Here is a 22,339-nt window from a genome sequence, read left to right as displayed (position 1 = left end):
GGTAGTGAGAGAAAAAGTGCTTGTGATAGATAGAAAGAAGAATACATATTCCAATGAATCAAAAACCTATACAAAAAACATTAAAAACTGTTGGTTGGTTCTTTTCTGTTTGCTGCATTAACTCCATTCCAAATCCTCAGAGAGTCTAAATCAATTCCTTCGATCCTCCAAAGATCCTCTGCAGAAACCAATCCAGTCTATGATATATCCGTCGACGTTTCGACCCCTCTATACCTTGGGCCAAATCCCAGCTCCACAACGGGTCTTCTTCAGGACTAGTACTATGGGAGTCCCTTAAATATATCCTCAGACTTCTTCACTTCTTTTACTTGTCTACTTATGAGGAGATCATATCTAATTTTAAAATATAATTCCTCCTCATATACCAGGTCACCAATCAATTCCAATGCATTCTTCATTCACGTGTGAGCCACACGTAAATGAAGAGTGCATTGGAGTTGATTGGTGACCTGGTATATGTGAGCCATACGTGAATAAAGAGCGTAGTGGAATTGATTGGTGACCTGGTATATGAGGAGGAATGATATTTTAAAATTAGATATGATCTTCTCATAAGGGAGCAAGAGTTAAGGAGTATGCAGGACATGGAGACGTTTGGTATAGTCCAAGTTGGGTGTGTGCTGTCATGTGTGTTGGGAGTGTGGGATGCATGGGGATGTAAGATAGGTGTGAGAGAGTGCATGTGAAATGGCAGGCAGTGCAGGGGAATGCACCCTCAGTGTTGGGTGAGGTAGGGCACCACTGGGAGATGTGACTGGGGTTCAGGGCTTGGAGGATCACAATGGAGTAGTGGCAGGGGAAGGTGGGTGGAAGGAGCGCCAAAGGCTCTGGCGCTGTGCCCCGGGCACTGATGAGCACAGATGGGCTTGCCTTCACGTGCCAGTGGTGTGCCTGCTGCAAACATTCACTTTGTGTCCTCACTGAAGCCTCCAATAAGTGAAGACATTTTTGGTAGGAAACCAGCAATTTCACTTCCTGTACAGATGGATGAAGGGAAATCCAGTGGTGCACAAGTGGCCTGGTGGATTCAGATTCCAAGTATCATACATCTTAAGGGGTGGACTCTGGTACAGCTGGACTCTCACCTACATTAAAGAAACTAGATTAGAGCTCACACTCTGAACATACAAGTGCAGATGTGCAGATATTGATCACACTGGGATAGCAGTTACACTCATAGTCACTAAAGCACATTTAAGGCCCCGCTTCCTTCTCTGTGCTTTGGCCATAGTGAATTTCAGTGGCTTGGGAAAGCACATTAGAGAGTGGTTCTAGCCCTCATGGCGGGGAATCCCTCACCTTAAGTACATTATGCTCCAGAATTGTTCTTGGTTATGGTGAAGGCAGAGCAAGCACAGGTTGTCAGTACTTCATTGTATCAGTTGCTAAATCATACAATATGATAGCTAATTGCTTATGAACTTGGGGCCTCATTTTGAATTGAAGGCTTGTGGATGAGAGCCACCAGTACAGGGCAGAAATGCTCCATGTATACTAAATATGTTGCAATTCTGTCCTCTCCCCCTGCGCTGCTGCAAACATGTCTGCCATGCATCAATGCAGGCACCTTTGCACTATGGTGCAAGAGTGCCTGCGTTTTTGTGCAGGAAGGTACAACTTTCTGCACAAAAATAATCACAAGAGGAAAACACGGGGAGAAATAAAATGATTTCTCCCCATTGCATCACTCTTAGGCCATTGCTGACGTGGCGTAGGAATATGACACGTTCCCCGACTTGTACATTTGGGAATGTGTCAGATTCTTTCGGGTTTCATGGGTGTTACGTGGGAAAACACCCATGGAATGCCTCTTTTGCGCAGTGTGATGCATGAAAAGGGTCTATATTTACAAGGCCCTAAAAAAACAGGCAAGGTGGCTTGCTTTGCATGGCCTTGTAAATATGGGCTGGCACACTGCGCCACCAGAGCATTAAACAAAATGACGCTCTGGTGGTGCACTGTGTGTTGCTAGGGCCTTGTAAATTAGGCCCTTCGTTTCGTGGCTGATAGGGAGGCTGGGAGACCCTTGGGTTCACATAGGCCACCTTCAGACACAGTCCCTTGGCAACCTGCTTCTTCTGGGCCTCCCTTCTCCCAGACTCTATGCCTATACTTCTCCTGCCTGGGCAGACAACTCCTGCAGTAGAAGGTGCTCCATTCTCCTCTTTCAGCAGACATAGGGAGGCTCTGAGGTCTCAGGTAGATATGCAGCTTCTTCAGCAACACTTGTAGATTTCTGGTAATGACCGCTCACCTCTGGGAGACTGACAATCAGTGATACCAGCTCTGAACGACAGCAGCTCTTCCAGCACTCTTCAGAACATTCCCATCATTAGTCAGTTAAGCATTTTAGAACAGGTACAAAGTAGGATGGTTTGGTTCTCACTTTTAAATAAAGTTTCCAGATGGGCGCTATGTATCTATTATCTATAGTTCAGGTTCATAACTTTATCTTCAGTAATAGCCCATATTACAGAGCGAGTAGGTGAATCATTGTATTATTTTGCAAATGCTGGGGCCTCAGACCAGTGGTGCAGGAGAGGGAAGCAACTTGTGTCTATTGCAGCATGTCAGCTCCACTTGTCGCAATGGAGAGAGACCTACTCTAATGAGGTAAAATTACCCTACAATCAGCCCCTCCAAAACATCTTGGGCCAGATTTTTAAAAAGTGGCACTGCACAAAGTGCAGCACCACTCTTCTTGGGCCTCTTAGTGCCCCCTAAAGCAAACATGTGTGCGCCGAATCTAAGATATGGTGCACAATGGCAATAGTTAGGGAACCAGTGTCAAAATTTGATGCTAGTTTGGAGCTTTGCAAAGTGACAGATTGTGTTAGGTCGTGCCATTCCTGCTGACTTTTAGTGCTGGGTGTTTGTCCTGCGCTATAAAATCAGTACAAACGACACTACTCACAGTGCAAGAGGATGCAGCTTCTTTTTTGCCACTTAAGTAAATTTTCTACTTGAGCAGCAGCTTCCTCAACTCGAACAGAAGCTTTCTCAACGAAAGTGGTAGCCACCATCCACGACATTGAGAAATCTCACTGGGAGATGATCTGGGATACGATCTTCCTCACTCATAAACTTAACATTGGCTAGCGCGAGTGGGGAGAAAACTCTGCTTTGAGGAGTTTTTCAAAACTCCACGCTCTAAGCAAAACGTGGAGTTGGAAAAAATGTGCAAAGTCCACAAGCGGAGCGGAAATCGCCACCCACCCCAATTGCGCCAATAACACCAAGGAACTTTTCAACATCGTTAAGGAATTCTCCAATCTGGCTGGCAGTGAAAACAACATTGCATCCTCACAGAGCAGTGCAATAACCTTGACAACTTCTTCCATGACAAGTTTGCAACCATATACATGAACTTTGAACCCCAACCACACATCTGCAGACTTCCTCAACAGATATGTCACCACCATAACCAACACGAACCACACACTGGCCACCTGGAACATCCTCTCCACTTAGGACATCAACTCCACCATGAAATCCACCCACACAAGAGCCCTCACAGACCCATGCCTGCCCCACATCTTCAAACTTGGAAACCAAAGGATCATCCAGGAACTGACCACCCTGCTCAACACCGCCACTGCAACATTTCTGGTTGCCTGGAAACATTCTGAAGTCAGACCACTACTCAAAAAACCCTCAACCAATGCCAGCGAACTAAAAAACTATTGTCCAATCTCCCTGCTCCCATTCTCAGCGAAGGTACTGTAAAAGTTCATCAACAAGCAACTTATGACATACCTGGAGCAGAAACAGCTACCTGACGGCTCCCAATCTGGCTTACGTAGCAATCACAGCACTGAAACTCCCCTGATCACAGCCACCGATGATATCTGAACCCTCCTCGACTGAGGAGCAAGAGAGGCTTTGATCCTCCTCGATCTCTCAGCAGCCTTTGACACTGTGGTGATCATTATGAACCTGGCGGGAAAGTACGCCGCCATCCATACTGACAGTCGACAGAACACCGCCAGTGGTGGTGGAACGCATCCCGCCCTATAATGATGGCAAGAAAGTCCGCACAAAAATCTGACATCCTCCACCCACCGCCAGGGCCAACAACGGCAGAAACGCCTGACACATCACCCCGCCAGCACCATGCATACAACCCCCACCCACCAAATAATGGTGCACAAATCAGCGCGGCTGACAGTGGATGGGGAACGACCATTGGCAGTAAGGCCCGCCGCGGTCAGCAATGGGACCCGCCAACAACTACAGAACACATTGGCTATTTTGAAAGGCCCACACCTGACACACATCCACACACTTCACACATCCACGCACACCACTATAAAACACACACATACACACCCCACAATCCTTTGCTATGCCCATTTCACAACCGAGAGAGTGATACCCGAACACCCATACACCAGACCAACCATCACACAAGTCACACCCTCAAAACCACAAACAAAACTCCAACACTGCACACCTACTATCACAAACCACACACCCAAACACACAATAGCACCGTCACCAACTCACCTGCAACACACCACCCACAACACACACCATGGCACCCCCTAAACACCCATGCTTCACTGAGATGGAGTTAAGGACAAAATACTCAGGGTCGGGCCACAGCTCTTCGGGGCGCAGGTGCAGCAGACGCCCTTGGCCAGGAAGATGGAGCTATGGCAGAGGATAGTCAACAAGGTCAACAATGTGGAAGGTCATCCACGCACAAGGGATGACATCAGGAAGAGATGGAACGACCTGCGGGGGAAGGTGCATTCCATGGCATCCGGGCACAACATCGCGGTACAGAAGACTGGCGGTGGTCCCCCACCTCCTCCCACCGAATGCACCGACTGGGAGGAGAGGGACTTGGCTATCCTGAACCCGGAGGGTCTCACTGGACTCCCTGAAGGACTGAACTCGGGTAAGTCTACTACAATACCCTATCAATCACCACACCTGTAATGGAAGTCTCACCCCACCCCTCTCACTGCAACTATAACCCCATGCCCCACCCAGCCCACAACATCCAGACACCCCTACCCAATTTCCCTGCATTCCCACAACCCCCCATACTAATCACTATCCTGCCCCCTGGGCACAGACAACAACCCCTGCATGTAATGTTAGAGGCACTACAACCACCACTCAGCAAATGCGTAAAAATACACACAATGGGGCCCAACATGCTAGTCCATGGAATGTGTGCCCACCCACTACTGGTCACCAGTGCAGCAGGGGAAATGGCAATGACTGTATAGGGAGCAGTAGACAGGAAACAAACAAAACAGAGGTAATAAACCCCCAGACAAATATCCATACTACCCATATTAGATATAGGGACAGTACTGCCAATGCCATATCCCATACATCACTGCCACTACACTAACACACACACCATTATGCAAATGAAAGTGCAGGACATCCACATCTCTACTCCCTCACACACAGGCACCACCAGCCATGCCACCCGAAGGGATACCCCAAGAAGTGCCAGTCCTCCACCTGAAGACGAAGGCCCCACTCAGGACAGTGCAGAGTGATGCCTGGACACAGAGGAATTCCCTGGCCCATCCCACACCCCTGGACAGTCACCCTCCAGAAGCCCCACCCCGGACACCACTGACATCCCTACCACCCAGCCAACACCATCAGCTCTGGCCCAATGCCCTCACACCGGTGTCCCCAGGCCACGGACTGTCTGCCCACCAGTACAGGGGCCTGACTCTCCACCTACCATCAGGCAGGACTATGAAGGGCCCAGTGCAAGTGGGACAGCCAAACCTGTGCAGGGGACATAGACACAGTGGGCTAGGGCTAGTGGGAGGGCATCAGTGGCCCAGGGGGTGGCCCAAGGAGGGAAGCTGCTACCCAGGAGATTATTGCTGAGGTCCTGGGAGCATACCACCATTCCCAGGACAGGATGGGCCAGATCCTGGTCACCTTGGAGGAGAATCTGAGGCTGAAGGAAGAACACCACCAGGAGGTCATGGAGCAATAGAAACAGCTCAATGCTACCATGGCCTCCATTGCAGGGGTTCTGCAGTGCCAGACCAACATCCTGCCTGAGTCCTCCACCCACCTGCAGGTCCCTTCCACCGGCCAGGACACTGCCCTGCCATCTACATCTGCAGCAGATAGTGGACTGGTGGCACTGCCTGAGGACTCACAGGACACCAGCACCCCTCCCCTTACAGCCCAGCTTCCCCCTTGCAAATGTGGCCTCAGACCCAGACATCCCAGTGAAACAACAGCCAAGACCAAGCCCACCACCAGGAAGTGATCCTGCCCTGAACTGTCTCCCTTATGTGTCACTGAGTCACCTTGTTGACATTCCACTGCCATATCCCCATCCATCACTGGCCCCAGGACTCTGCCCCTGTGCTACCAACTGCTGTGGAATAGTACTTGAGTATGATGTTCACCATGTTCCCATTCCTTTCAACTATCCCATAACTTTATATGTGGTATTTTCAAATAAAAACACTAGCACACACCACATGTCAGTTCTGGTTTATTATATGCAAGCAAACGTAAATGTGTATGTATGATCCTGTTTCCATCACAATGCCAAATGTTCAACAGAAGGGGCACTAATAAACTGTAGTGTATGAAGTATGTCACACTGTTAATTCCAAAGCTGTTCCAGCCATCTTTTACTTCAATCAGAAAGTTGGCACATCACTGGCAAATGTCACCACAGCAGCATCTGTCAGCAAGGGACATGTTACAATTCAGTACAGTCATCTTCTGACAAAACATTTCAAAATCCCCAATAAAGATGCACAGATACACACATTTCAGCAATGCCAACTTAGGGGAGTCTGCACAACTGTCACCTAGGTCCTTAACACTTCAACCTACATGTTAACTAGCACTGTTCCTCTCACACAGTGATGTAGATTTGCACTTGGTAACTGGTTCCAGTACCCATCACCTGAGTGTAGATGAAGAGAAAGATGCCACCACAAATGTGCTTTCCTGTCCAAAATAAAATGATGTATAACAATGAAGCACAAAGAACAGCTCCAGATAATTTGCCTGTCAGAGGGATGTTGATACAAAACACTAACAACACAGAAAGGAGATATGTATGAGGTGTCCTCAATAACATAACACACACTTTAATATTGGCTTTTACCTCAGATATGGCCAAAAAACACCTTAGTGGCACATACCCAAGGACACACAGCACTGTGTTGGTACATAGTACATCAGTCACCCTGAATCAACCCAGTAAAGCCATATGCACAATACCAAATGTACCTGATATTCACTGGAAGTATAGCCGGATCAGCTGGGTTCTGGAGATAATGTCTTCCCCTTCTTCTTCTTCATCACTCTCATCCATCCCCTGAGGCGGCAGGGATGGCTGGGCAGCCTCATCTTCTTCCAGAAGTGGTAGCTCTCCTCAGGGCCAAGATGTGCAGCATGCAGCAGGCCACCACTATCTGACACACCTTGACACGGACATAGCACAGAGGTCCTTCAGAGAGATGCAGGAGTCCTATGGTCCTCTCAATCACCCTCCTTTTGCAACCATGTGCCTAATTATAACAGATTTCTTCATCTGTCCTGGCATTCCTCACAGGTGTCAGTAGCCACTGCATGTTTGGGTATCCAGACTCCCCTGGAAAGGTGAATGAAAAAGGGATCAGAACACACAACTGAAACGTCCATACAGCCTGGCTGTCAGGTAAGTAACTAATACAGTTCCATAAACACTCACCTATGAGCCAAGCACTGTCCCCCTGTAGATGGTCCATGATGTGTGGTACACTTCTGTTTCTTAGGACATATGAATCATGGACAGATTCAGGGAACCTTGCATTAACATGGGAAATGCACTGATCAGCAAGACACACCAATTGTACATTTATTGAGTGATAACTTTTACGGTTTTGGAACACCTGTTCATTGGCTACTGGGAGTATGAGGGCTATGTGGGTACCATCAATGGCACATATCACATGGGAGATATTAGCAAAAGCATAGAATCTAGACTTTATGGTGGTGAGATCAACCCCTTGGGGAAACTGGACATAGCTTTGCAGGTGTTGGCTGAGCATTCAAAAAGTTGGACAAGATGTGGCTGAACATTGGCTGAGACACACCGGATGTCATGCCCACTGTCACTTGGAATGAGCCTGTAGCCAAACAATTTAGCACAGGTAGTACCTGCAAAGTTGTAGGTATGGCATGGTGATTCCTATTAGCTGCCATCAGATCAGCCTCCATTTGTGCACACAGTTCACATATTACTGCTCTATTCAGCCAGTAATTGATGATGATGTGACGTTCCTCAATGGTGGCTAGATCTACCACGGGGCAGTAAACAGATGGGACCCTCCCTCACCAAATTAGTCAGTATCTATGGGGTGGAAGAAATACACATTGTGTTGGAACATTCAATCCAATGACAATGGTCCTGTCAGGGAAATGTTTATTAAGGTGTGTATGTTTCATTCAATCACAGTGTAGGCACTAGTCCCATCCTTAGAGAATATGAGGAGGGGCATCACTTCAAACTATATTCGAAAGACGGAAGGGTTAATGGAGCCATGGCTTCCGACACAGGGCATACATTGAAGGTGTGGTGGGTGCAAAATGGCAGCCCCTTGACCTGCAGGTGGTGTTTTGTAGGAAGTGACCTCATTCCGCTGGCTTTAGTCGTCATGGCAGTAGGCAGTGTTCACCGCCGTGCATCTGATCATTGGATAGCATTGGTGTCAATGGGAAAGCAGTGCCAATCATGATCAGGGCATGTACACCGCCACGTTATATACCACCATTTTGCCATGCCCTTGCCACTTGACTCCTGCACCTATACAAGGCAACAACTCCACTAAGTGTGCTGCTGTGTCCTGACACTGATCATTGAGATGGCGTGTGCTACAGGGGAACAGGCCCCGGCCTTTGTCATGGAGAAGCTGGACAAGCTGGTGGATGGGGTCCTACACCTGTATGCAAAGCTGTATGTCCGACCAAGGGACTAGGGGGGTCATTCTGACCCTGGCGGTCCATGACCGCCATGGCGGAGGGCGGCGGAAGCACCGCCAACAGGCTGGCGGTGCTTCCTTGGCGATTCTGCCGCGGTCAGAAAAGGGGAGCCGGCGGTTTCCCGCCGGTTTCCCGCTGGCCCAGGGAATCCGCCATGGCGGCGCTGCTTGCAGCACCGCCATGGGGATTCCGACCGCCTTCCCGCCAGCCTGTTTCTGGCGGTGTCCACCGCCAGAACCAGGATGGCGGGAACGGGTGCCGTGGGGCCCCTGGGGGCCCCTGCACTGCCCATGCCACTGGCATGGGCAGTGCAGGGGCCCCCTAACAGGGCCCCACAAAGATTTTCACTGTCTGCTTTGCAGACAGTGAAAATCGCGACGGGTGCCACTGCACCCGTCGCACCCCTGCAACTCCGCCGGCTCCATTCCGAGCCGGCTTCATTGTTGAAGGGGCTTTCCCGCTGGGCCGGCCGGCGGTCTTCTGGCGGTCGCCCGCCGGCCCAGCGGGAAAGCCGGAATGGCCGCCGCGGAGCGGTCTTTCGGTGGGAACCGCCTGGCGGGCGGCGACCGCCCACCACCGCGGTCAGAATGACCGCCTAGGTGAGTTGATTTCTGTACATCTAAAATGTGTGTGATTGTGTTGGATGCTTGTAGGCATTTCTGTTTGCTGTGTGATTGGTTACCCGTAGTGTGTATGTCCATTATTCTCTTGGCTATTGTCTATCTATGTCTCTCCATGGGCTATGTCAGGTACTACTGGCATGGAATTTGTGTACGAGGCAGCCGCACTAACATCTCTCTCTTTCCTCTGTGTGTCCCATGCAGGTCAGCACCCATCAGAAAAAAAGGTCTTTGGCAAGCCATCACCAAGGAGGTGCGGCCCCTGGGGGTCTACAACTGGCGGAGCACCCACTGCAGGAAGCGGTGCGAGGTCCTGTGGCACTGGGCCTGAAAGACCAGAGAGGCCCAGCTGGGGACGGCCTCCCAACGAGGGAGGGGTGCCCCTCGGAGCCTGACCCCCCCCCTAATGGCCCACACACTGGCGGTGGCCTATTCGGATTTGGATGGGCGCTTGAAGGCAGCACAGCAGCCACCAGGGGGTGAGTACCAACACTGTTGTGATGCTACTATGATGTGTGTAGTTAGGAGGTATGGGGTGCATACATTGTGATGGGATGCCCCTAGACAGGTGTGTCCCTGCTGTCCTACCCCCCTCTACATCCTTGGGATGGTGTCCTTAGGTAGATGTGGCTGGGAAGGTAGGCCTGTGATGATCCTCCTTTGTGGGCTATTTGGTCTCAGTTTGCCCCATGGTCTTGCTGATTTAGTGACCTGGCATTGTCTCTTCTTGTTGGCATTTGATGAGTGTAGATGTGTATGGGCTCCAGAGGGTCATGTTCTGTACTGGGGTATCTGGATTACCAGTCAGGGGCACTTTCCTAACATCATTTTGGTTTGTTGAGGGTTAGTTCCTGGGATGGATGGGAGTGTATGTTTGCCAAAATGACATTTCCCTAGCTTCTGACAGGCATCTTTCTTATATTATCCCCCCTGTGCTCTTGTGTCCTTGTGTGCATTAGCATCATCTGGCGAGGGAGCAGAGTCACCAGCGGGGTGGATGCTGCAGCCTCCGGGACCCAGGAGGCAAAGTCCACTGATACCGAGGGGACCAGTGGGTTGGAGGGTGAGGGGAGTACCACGGGGAGGCAACTACCACCGGAGGTACTGACTCCGACACCTCCTCCGATGGCAGCTTCCAGTGGTGGCGGACCCTAGTGGGTCCAGCCTATCTTTGTCATCTTCTGCCACCCCCATACCATTACCGCCCTCCCAGTAGCTCCCCACTGAGTTGCCCGTGCCCGCTCACCCAGTAGGGTGGGTGTCTCCCTCCCAAATGCACCTCTGTCCCTGCCCCAGTCAGCCCTGCTTCCCTCACTGAGGAGGCCATTGACCTCCTGAGACCTATCTCTGTAAGTCAGACAATCATTGTGAATGCCATCCAGGGGCTGGCATCAGAGATGCAAGAATGCAATGCATACCTGGAGACCATTCATGGTGGCTTGTCAGGCCTACAAAGATCTTTTCAGGCCTGACCTCCTGTTTGATGGCAGCCAGTGTCCCTGGTCTTTCCGTCCCCCTTTCCACCACCTCTACCCCTTCCAGCACCCCACTCCCTTCACCCATCCCAAGCACACGTACACAGCCATGCACCCAAATCAACACACAAGAAGCACAAAGAGGAGCACAAGCATCACACATCCCACCACAAGCAGGCACACACCCAACATACAATTGCAGACACACCAACATCCAGCACCCCCACTGTGCCTCCCTCCACCTCCTCCCTGTCTGTCACCTCAGCACCCACACCTACATGCACTGCACGCTCAGTCACAGTTGCTGCCCCATTCTTGCAGTCACCACAACAGCTGAAATCCGTTCATGCACCCCAGACACCACACCTGCACTCACCACGACTACCTTCACTGACACTTGTAGCACACTCACCAGACCTACAGACACCCAGACAACATCCATCCACATTGGCAACCTGTCTTCTCCCACTGTACCCAACCCCCCTTCTCCCACAACACACAAACGCTCACACACATCCACCATACATAAGCATGCTAAAGAGGCACCTGCATCCACTTCCAGTACACCTACACCTCATACATGCACTCTCTCACCCTCCACTCCCAGACCTGCTTCCAAAGCCCCTCCATCTGCACCCAAAAAGCTTTTCCTCTCCTGTGTGGACACCATTGAACCCACTGGCCCTCCCCCTCTTATCCCTAAACGTACCCTTGGCCGCCTCAAGTCCACTCCTTCCTCTTCTGAGTCCTCCCCAGTCCACCCTTCCCGTTCCTGTGCCCCTTTCCCATGGTAGAAGAAGGCCCGGGTTGCCCAAGGTCCCTCTGCCACCCCCAAGTCCAAGCCCACTCCACCTCCTTCCAAGGGCAAACACAAACCCTCTAAGGCCAAGACCCCCCCTTCCAAACCAGAGTCCCCATCCCCGCCACCCCCTGCCCCTGATCCCTGAGGTGCCTGGCTGCCCCATCGATGCCCCTGCCCAGTGGAGTCTTTCTGTCAATGTGAGAGTCAAGTGTGGGTATATTTGCCCTTTCGGACATTGCAGTGGTACTGGCCTATGGCCTTGTTTGGACATTGTTAATTTATTTTATTTTGGGTAAACAATATATCTGGCCAACAGACTTGTTGGTTCAATTTTGTCCTGTTGTGCAGAGTTTAACTCTGGGTGAGTGGTTAACACAGGTGTGTGCATTTGTTCAGATATATGATAGCATGTGTCTGGTAAGTACATTTTATTTGAGTATGTATGGCTTGCGAGGGGTGGGTGGAGGGGGGTATGCATTGTGGTGTGGGTGGGGTGGGTGGCTGTGTAACTTTCCCCTTTCCTCCTATTTGTGCTAGGCTGTGGTACTTACCATCGGCGGCGGCAGTCACGGTCCTGGAGAAATATCACAAAGAGAAGCACAGGGACGATTTCCAGCTCTCGTTCCATGTCGGTGTTGGTGTGTTCTGTGTGCCTGCAGTAAGTGTTTCCCTTTATATGGGTCATTTCCACCAAGCTTTGTGTGGGTCCCACCACGGAACTGATGGCGGTGTGGTGTTACATTATATGATGGGCAGTTTGGGCCTTTCCTCTTGGGTGAAGATGGCCTCTGCTGTCGTCGACGGTGCACCTAAGATGGTGGAGAGTGGCAGGCCCACTGGCTGTTTCTCATGTGCTTCATTATATGGCAGTCCAGACCAATAGCCTGTTGGCGGTAGTTTCCGCGACCGCCGGTGGTGCAGTCTTTTCTGCCAGGTTCATAATGAGGGCCTGTATCTCACCACATCCTGATCTAAAGACTCCACCACATCGGTATCCAAGGGGAAGCACCCAGATGGATCACCTCCTTCCTCAGCAGATGAACCCAGAGGATCCACCTCCCACCTTTCACCTCCAAACCCAAGGAGATCGCCTGCGATGTCCCTCTGGGCTCATCCCTCAGCCCCAAGCTCTTGAAAGCATAGATGACCCTTCTGGCCAACATCGTCATATCCCACGATCTCAACTTAATTTCCTATGCAGGAGACACCAAACTCATCCTATCACTTAATAACGACCCATCCACCACCAGAACCAAATTCCACAGATGCAACTGAATGAAGAACTGCCTGCAGCTAAACAGAGACAAGACAGAAATACTAATCTTTGGCAAAAGCAGCGACACTTGGAATGACTCCTGGTGAACATCAGACCTGGAACCCACAACCACTCCCTCCGACCATGCCAGACACCTCAAAATCATCATCGACAACAAGCTCACCATAAAATCAAAGATCAACTCCATCTCCTCTCCCTGCTTCCTCACTTTGCTCATGCTACGTAAGATCTTCAAGTGGCTACCCCTGTACACAAGACGCACTGTGACACAGGTCCTCATCACTAGCCAAGTGGACTAAGGCAACGCTCTATGTAGGAATCTCTGCATACCTTCTACAAAGACTTCAGCCCATACAGAACGCAGCAGAAAGACTCATCCTCTGCCTTACCCGATTAACCCACATCACACCCCACCTCAGGCAAATCCACTGGCTATCCGTACAGAAGAGATGCCAATTCAAGCGGCTGACCCATGCACACAAGGCTCTCTACAACTAAGGACCCGCATACATTAGACACCGCCTGATCTTCCACCAACCATCGAGAAGATTACGCTCTGCCTCCCTTTCACTTGCCCATACTCCCTCCATCTATCAAAGCAGAAGTGGATTGCACTCCTTCTCTCACAAAGCAGCAAAAACCTGGAACAGCCTCCCCACTCAAGTCTGGGCCATAACCTCACTTCCAGACTTCTGAATGGCCCTCAAGACCTGGCTGTTCGAATAAGCCTCCCGGACCAGCAAACGTCTAAATACCCTATTGGATGATTAGTCGATCTTTATAAATCCTGATTGATTGATTGATTGATTGATGGAGCATTTCATTTGGAATAAATAAAATCTGAAATTCGATGAAACCATTCAAAATGCCTGATTTAAAAAATGTGCATTTGAAAAATGGAAAATAATGCAATGTTTCAATGGAATTCCCTAAAATCATAAAAGGTGTTTGAAAAATGTAAAATGTGCTCCTTGAAGAAACCATCCAAAAGTCTAGCAAATAATAAACATTTTCAAAAAACTCTTCTGAAAAAGTCAGTCAAGGTTGAACAACTCCATGGAAAGATCCATGTTTAAGTAAAATGTTCCAAATATCATGTTTCCATAAACCCAATGACAGAATTCATGTGCTAAACTTGGAAATAACAAATAAACAAGTTTTAGACCTTTTTTTAACATGAAATTAACAAAAGGATTAAGTTACATTTATTTTGTTCAAAGTAAAAAAAAAAAATTTTTTAAACTCACTAGGAATATGGAGCACTTGATCATCCTGTTCGAGATACGATGTACGTGCTAGAAACAAAAAAGGCCTTATCCCTTATTTCAATCGAATGAAATGGCAGTTTAATAAAAAAAGAAAAAGCAGGATGTGATTCACATTGCAATGTGTAAGAAAGTAAGTTTTATTTTTAAACTATTCCGTTATTTTTCAAAAAAATATAATAATTGTTTTTAGGGTTTAAGAAAATATTTATGTGTTTCTAAAAATAACATTGATATTGTTCAGTTTTAGAACTAAAAATGGATATGGTTACTAAACAACATTAATTTCTATTTTCCTTTTATAGGTTACTGTTAAAAAATAATTATTAAATGTTTTTAAAGAATGTAAACTATCTATGCTAATTCTTTTCTTTTGTATGCATTTCAACTAATTTTCAAGTTATAGTTATATTTACATATTTACTATTACTGAATTTGAAAAAAATAATGATTCTTTCTTCTTTCTCGCTAAAGGTTTCATAAATCACACAACTTACCTTGCAACTAATTTAAATTATTTTTTACTCTATCATGTTTTTCTATGTGTCTTTACAGGTTCTTTTTTATTTGTAACAAAAGGTAATTATTCCCCCCTGCAAACGTAAATTTTAAAGATCCTTTAAAAGATGAAATTGGAAGTATATCAAGTATAAAGGATACAGTTTAGTGAATAATTAGCACAATTCGTTTTTTTTTACTTACAACTACTTTTTTTAAACATGATTGTCTTTTACAAAAATCTTTTTAAATGTATTTGAATGTAAAAAAGCATTTGAATTACAAATATTTTCAAATGTTAATATTTATTAAACTGAAATAAAACATTTATTCTGATTTGTTTTTGTTCTTTTGGGTAAACTTGGATTTTCTTTCCAATTTATAACTAATAAATTAATAACTAACTCACCCTGAACACTCAAAAACGAAATACTCTGGTAATCCAATTAACACCCTTACCCCAATATTAAAAACCCAAAGAATTAGTACAAATACCAAGGACCTCTGTCACCCTTGCATTCCACTCCTCTCTTTTCCCTTTTGATAGGGGTTAAATCCCCCGGCCCCTTTTTTAAAACCGCCATTCTTTGCTCAAGAAAATATTTTAAAACTTTATTGTCTTTTTTTACCTCTACCCACAACTTAATAACCCAAAACCCATTAACATTTAATAATATACCACCCATTACTAGATGATTCCTGAAAATAGTCTTTTTTTAATATGGATAAGTTCCTCAACTCTCCTCTTAAAAAACCTGTTACTAAATAACCCAAAATAATTTAAGCCTTGTTTGCGTTGTAAATGAAACGTGCAGTATCTTACTTTGCAATAACTTACCTCATTGTAGTGGTGAATGCATTATAGTGAATATGCAGTAGTTGTCCATTGTGGTTCTAGTCCATTGTAATTGCATACAATGGTATTATTTTGTTTTGATGGACTGAAAGGTGGTCTGAAAACAATGGTTGCCTGTCAAGGCCACATGCGCCAAAATGCTAAGGGTGACATCAGCTACCAATACCTGTAATACCTTCTATCTCCTCAGCCATCAGTAATGTCTGTTAAACATGTGTCAGAACATTATTTATTCATTCTTACCACGATAAGATGAAAGTATGAAAATAAATCTGGAAACCCACATGTACATGGATTACGTTACTCACCTGGAGCATTGTAAAGTGTTATTTAAGAGAACAACTGATAACCTTTCAAACAGAAGTCTAGCAATGAACCTGCAACAAGTAACAGATGCTTGGGAAACATTATTCAGCGGCAGTGAGCATGACCTGCCTGCTAGACAGGCTACAGGAAGATAAGTCCAAACTTGAAAACTGGCTGTTCAAAGCAAAAGGTTTGTAGAGGTACACTCATTATTACTATGATTTGTCATGTATGGGGTACATACCATGATTAGTATGCCATTGCAAATGAAAGAGATGTGTAACAACTTCTAGATAGCAGGAAACTGGGCAGTGCAATACATTTGCAGAGTGCAAAGTCTGTATAGAAAACCTAAACCGTGTCAAAAGGGAAAAAATATAAATTATGGTCATGGGGGTGTGTAGCTGGGAAAGCCTGCCCTGAGTTAACACCTTAGATGGCGCCGTGGAGGAGGAGCCACTTCCCCAGTTACCTGGGGATTTTGTTTTGTGATGTTGCTTTGTGCGCCCTAAGTGGCAGGGGAATGCCCAGACGTGGGTCCCTTGCTTGCTGCGCCACTGGATTCAAGTTAGCCTGGCTGATGAAGGGTGATACCCTGAAACCAAACCCAGGATGCTTGTTTCCTGTCCAGGGAGGACCTGGCCTAGCAGTTCGGGCTGGACTGTTCCCCTGGAGACCAGGGTCAAGACTGATTTGCATATGGCTGGGTCCAAACTGGGGTGACGTTGCGAGCAAAATAACGATGGATTAAACCCAGATCTGTGACTGGGGGTGAGTGTTTGAAAAGTTTCAACACTCCGTCCATCATTTTATTTTGTTTTGTGATGTTGATACTGTGAGGAGAACATGACCTTAAAGAGGGTGACAAGAAGGACACCGGGGAGAGCATGGAGAACAGCAGGAGAGTGGAGGCAAGGAGGGAGTACAGCGGGAACAGCAGGACGAGGAGTGGGGCCAGCAGGAGGGTGAACGGAAGGAGTGAGGAGAGCGGGAGCAGAAAGGCCAGAGTGAGAGGAAGAGACTAACGGACACCAGAGGGACAACAACCAGACATTCCCAGCCACATTCCAAGAGGAACATGGTTGAACAAGGTAAGATCCCTCCTAAGGAGAGGAAAGGGAGAGGGAAAGGGTGAGGGAAAACATGGAGAAGGGGCCAGGACCATTTGAGAGTGCATATAAAATCCACCACCCCAACAACACTAGAGATTGTTTTAAGCACGGGTAAGCATCAAACAGCCTTATAACACTATAAAGGGCCCTTCCTGATTTTTCCCTCACTAGCACTACCCCTTATTTCTTACACTCTGAAAAAGCACTTACCTGACTCCTTGTGCCCTTTTCCTGTTCCACCAAGGTGACGTACTCTGCCAAAACCACCACCTGGGGAGTAGAAGAAAGAGGAAAGGCAGTTACCCTAGTGGAAGAAAAGAAAAAAAGGAGGAAGAATGCACAAGAACCCAAAACATCATTATAGTTTCATGAATCAAAGTTAACAAAAAAGAATAATATTTACCCTTTAAAGGGGAGAGAATATCCTACTTACTGTAGACTAGGAACTAACTGCCAATGGGGCCAGTTACAGGGTGGCGTTACAGGCAGCTTCGTGAATGACAATCTGATCATATGTATGATATACAAAATCAACTCATAGTACAAAAGGGAATCTGGCTTAATGAGTCAACAGCTTACCAAGAGACTAATTTGACAGAAGGCATGTTTCTGCCTACTGTGACAGGGTAGATGCCTTTGAATGCACTCTGAACAACCTCAGAGGTAGAGTAAATATTCAGAGTATTTGTTTGCAAAAGAATGAAACTCCCTACAATAATACAAAGTGACCAGGAAGACTTCAAAACCAATGTTGATGTGAAAAACGAAGAACTAAAGATTTAGATGGGGATATAGAAGAGGAAAACATTGTGAGCTACCTATCGAGACTAAGGGTCTCATTGTGAGCTTGGTGGGCGGACCTCCAGACCACCAGGGTGTTGGTGGTCATCCAGACTGCCGTATTACGAGTTACACAGACAGGCCCGCCAAAAGCCAGCCAAAAATCTGACCCCGCCAGCACTCTGGAGGATGGGAAATAGATGGTCTGACCATCAGCACCGCCAGCCCGTCAGTCAACCATGAACCTATTACAAGTCGAAAATAGCAATGACGGTCTTGCCGTACTGGTCTTCCAATGGCAGTGCGAACCGTAGCAGTCGGCAGTCACCACAGTAATACACAACACCAAATTGGATGCATTTGAAAACAACACAGCTGACACACATCCACACACTTGACACATCTACAAACCACACTATAAAACACACCCATTCACACACCACAATCCTTTGCATCTCCACGCCGAACACAAGCCAGAGCACTGCTCAGAACTTCACCAACCATAGATTAGGCACCCTTCCAACTTGCACTAAGCACATATCCTTCACCCTCAACATACCTCCACCACATATATTTGAACCTCTACACTCCATTTACTCCCTGTTACCTGCTCATTACACCATACCTAACAATCATAACATTTTTTCTAGTTTTCCACCACCATGTCACCACAGAAAAATCCCTGTTTCACAGATGACCGGTTAAGAGTCATGCTGGATGAAATTATTAGAATAGAGCCACAACTATTTGGAGCCAAAGTCCAGCAAACAACTATTGCTCGGAAAATGGAAATGTGGCATAGGATAGTCAACAGAGTGAACTCTGTAGGCAGCTACCCGCACACAAAGGACGACATTGGGAAGAGGTGGGATGACCTCAGGGGGAAGGCTTGTTCCATGGCGTCCATGCACCACCTTGTGGTCCTGAAGACTGGCAGTGGTCCCCCCACCTTATCCCCTACAACTAACATCATGGGAGGAGAAGGCCTTGGCCATCCTGCATCCTAAGGGCTTGACAGGAATACCTGGTGAAGTCGAGTCGAGTAAGTTACAACAACAAAAATGGCACACAAATGTATGGGCATACATGCTCACTGATCACCTCTTGCCACCTGCAATGTCGCCCCACTCAACAGACAAGAGTCCACCTGTCCATAGACCCCTGTCTGGCCTCCAACATATCAGGTGGACTCACCTTGGTGAACTACATCTTTGTATAATGGGTGTAGTGCAGGGATTGACAGCACTACAAGTCCCAGCAGGCACTGCTCTACTATTACTAAAACCAGAACAGTGTAGTACAATCACAATTACCTTGTTTACCAATTCCCCATTGGAGTGTACTCACCTAGGGGGATCTCAACTGTGTAGTGTGTGGGTAGGACAGGCAATGACAGGAATGCTGAGGTCAGGAGACACTGAGACTCTCGCTACATTCAGCCACAACTGTGTTCTCTGCTACTATGACTGTTCTTCTTCTAATCAGCCATTCAACTGTACTTACCTTAGGGGATCTCAACTGTATAGTTTGTGGGTCGGACAGGCAATGACCGGAATGCTAAGGTCAGGAGACACTGGGACACTCAATACACTCAGCCACATCGGTGTTCTCTGATACTACGACCATTCTTCCTCTAATCACCCTTTAACCTGTATTCACCTGACAGGAGGACAACTCTATAGTATGTGGAATACAGGGAGTGAAATTGTGAGTACTAATAGGAGTATCTGTTACTCACACTCCAAGCAACTGTACACTGTATACCTGCCAAAATACCTTTACCTGGAAACACTCATGACATGTACAGACCTGGGAGAGTCAAATTGAAAACCTGCATGTAGTACAGGGAGTCACATGACTGCTGAGGCCAGAAAGCTCTGTCTACCCAGTCCAATTAAGCAGTCCACACTGCATATAGTCAAATTTCCTTGTTGGTATAATTGTCATGAAAGTCTACTCACCTCAAAGGATAGACAGTGTGAACTGTGAGTTGTGATAAGAGCAACGTCTGAATAAATTCAAGGATGACCAGGCCATGTGACCCCAAACACCAGGCCACTGTCCATATGATATTGTGCCACAGTCCCTGAACCCACAATGAATGTGACACACCTGAGAGGGACAAGGATACAGGTCATGGTACACCCTGTGATGTGGCAACACACCCAGATCCATAAAGAGCTGAAATGCCAAGATGAAAATAGTGTAGACAGAAAGGACAGCTCAAATTCTCTGGAAGGAACATCCTACACAGATCAAAGGCCCCAAAATGTGGCTGCTGTATGGCATTGGCAGCAGTCACATCCACAATGCACTGACCACAGGATGACAACTATCGCATACCATCCAAGATTCTGATAATGCCTGCATGACAAACAAATAGCTTTCAAGATGACTCAAACAACATCCTGCCCAGCCAATGTCTTTCCTGCACTGCTGGCAAGACAAGAGTCTATTACCATCCCTCCAACAGCTAAGTATCCCAGACAGTCTAAGGCCAGGTCACTGAAGGAACAGGAATTTGTATGTGCCTACAATGTCAGCTCACTACAAATGACAATATGTGTAGCTGTCACATAAGGGAAATCAGCATGTACAATGTAAACATGGCCCTAGCCAAATGTCACTCTCAACTATCGGAGGTAGATGTCACAATACAACCACTAACATTGTCTCTCCACATCAACATGTTGTGCTACCAATGCAACTGGTACTGCAACTACTGACACCACAGAGGAGACTGCCACTACCCCCATGGATAGAGCCCTCAGTGAAACAAACACTCCTGGACTGATGGATGTTGAGGATGATTCTGGCCCATCCAGGCAACCTGGCCAGATGACACTTGTCAGCCTCAGCCTGACCACATCAACTCCTCCCAGCTCAGTGGCCTTAACATCGCAGGCAGACAGTCACCCACTGACCTGCATCCCTTCAACAGTCTCCAACATACTGTGCCCCCCGTCCAGGTTCCTGAGTCACAACCTGCCAACCTTGACAATGATGGACCTGGAACCAGTGGAAGGGGGCAGGCTTCACCAAGGGTGCAGGCACATGGGTTAGGGTGCATGGGTGGGATGGTATGGCCCAGCGGCAAGAGGCTGCTGGTGATGCCCCAGGTCAGGATACCATCAGGTAGATCTTGGTGCCTACCAACTTTCCCAAGGCATGATGGGCCAGGTACTGACTGAACACAGGGAAATCAAGGAGCTAAAGAGGGATTTCCATCATGAGATGCAGGAATAGTGGGAGGCCCACAATTCCAACATGTCCTCCCTAACAGGGGTGCTAAGGGACATTGCCAGTAGATGGAGGGAGATGTATCAGGTAGTGCCATGCTGAGGATGACTAGCAACACAATGTCACAAGTGTCTGGTCACATCAAAGGTTTTATTGTACTGTACTGCACATAAGGTGTTAAGAATGTCTGCACAGTCATAGCCAAGAAAGTCCTAGCCATGGCACAGACAGAGGGCAGCACAAAAGAACTTGAGCCCAGGCCCTTCCCATAACAACAAGCAAACACCTAGTGGAATGTCACAAACCTGTTTCAGTGTTGTGGCACATGCACATTGGCCTGCCATGAGAAAATACATTTACAGCCACTAACAGGTCATACAGGATCAATGTCAACACAATGTTAAGGTAAAACAAATTTATTGCACAGGATGACATATTACAAGGCCACATGATCACACACATGAGGCCATCTGACCAAAATACCACTGCAAACTGATTTATTGTGTATCTCTGATTTCTGCCCTCCCACTGTCCAAACAGCCTGGGCATGGGACTTATACACCCCAAATCTGTGTTAAACAGTACCTGGATCAATCCATGTCCACTTCACATGTCAGACCAGCAACAGCTACCCTCCAATGACACAACTCTGAAATACCCGCATGAGGATGGCATGGTGAAAAGACCTGGAAGGAATATATGGTATGCAAGGAGTTTAGGCAGCTAAAGGCATACATAAAACACAAAGCTCATTTGAAACTTCAGTTGTTTCACTGATGGTGCAATGTGACTTCCCCAAACAAAGAACATCCTCAAGAGAGTCACATCTTCAAGCCTGATGTAGCCATCAAACCTTAGCTGATTGATGCATAGCATAAGATGCCCTGTCTCATGGTAACAGAGATACCCTGCTCAACAAATCCTGACCCCTACAGTCCCCCATGCAGTCACAGTAATCACAGAACATCACATACTTACACTCAAATGAAGTACTGATTGATGAGATCTGCACGCATGTCTCTACCTTCATCCTAATCACTGTCATCCTCACTTGACATTACCAGAGGCTCACCCTGTGGCATTACCAGCTCCCTCTCATCAGGGATGTA

General features: G+C 47.3%; 1 protein-coding gene across 2 annotated transcripts in view; it reads right to left on the bottom strand.

The window, feature by feature from the left end:
• Positions 1 to 22,339, bottom strand: part of FHL5 (four and a half LIM domains 5) — a 176,606-nt gene that overhangs the window by 85,958 nt on the left and 68,309 nt on the right. For both annotated transcript variants that reach the window (XM_069235527.1, XM_069235526.1), the window contains one exon: positions 17,421 to 17,480. The gene's annotated coding sequence lies outside the window, so the exon portion shown is untranslated. The remainder of the gene's footprint in view (positions 1 to 17,420; positions 17,481 to 22,339) is intronic.

Source organism: Pleurodeles waltl, chromosome 5, assembly GCF_031143425.1.
Source record: "Pleurodeles waltl isolate 20211129_DDA chromosome 5, aPleWal1.hap1.20221129, whole genome shotgun sequence".
In the NCBI taxonomy this organism is placed as follows: Eukaryota; Metazoa; Chordata; class Amphibia; order Caudata; family Salamandridae; genus Pleurodeles; species Pleurodeles waltl.
Note: the sequence above shows the minus strand (reverse complement) of the source record. Positions and strands in the feature narration are given on the sequence as shown.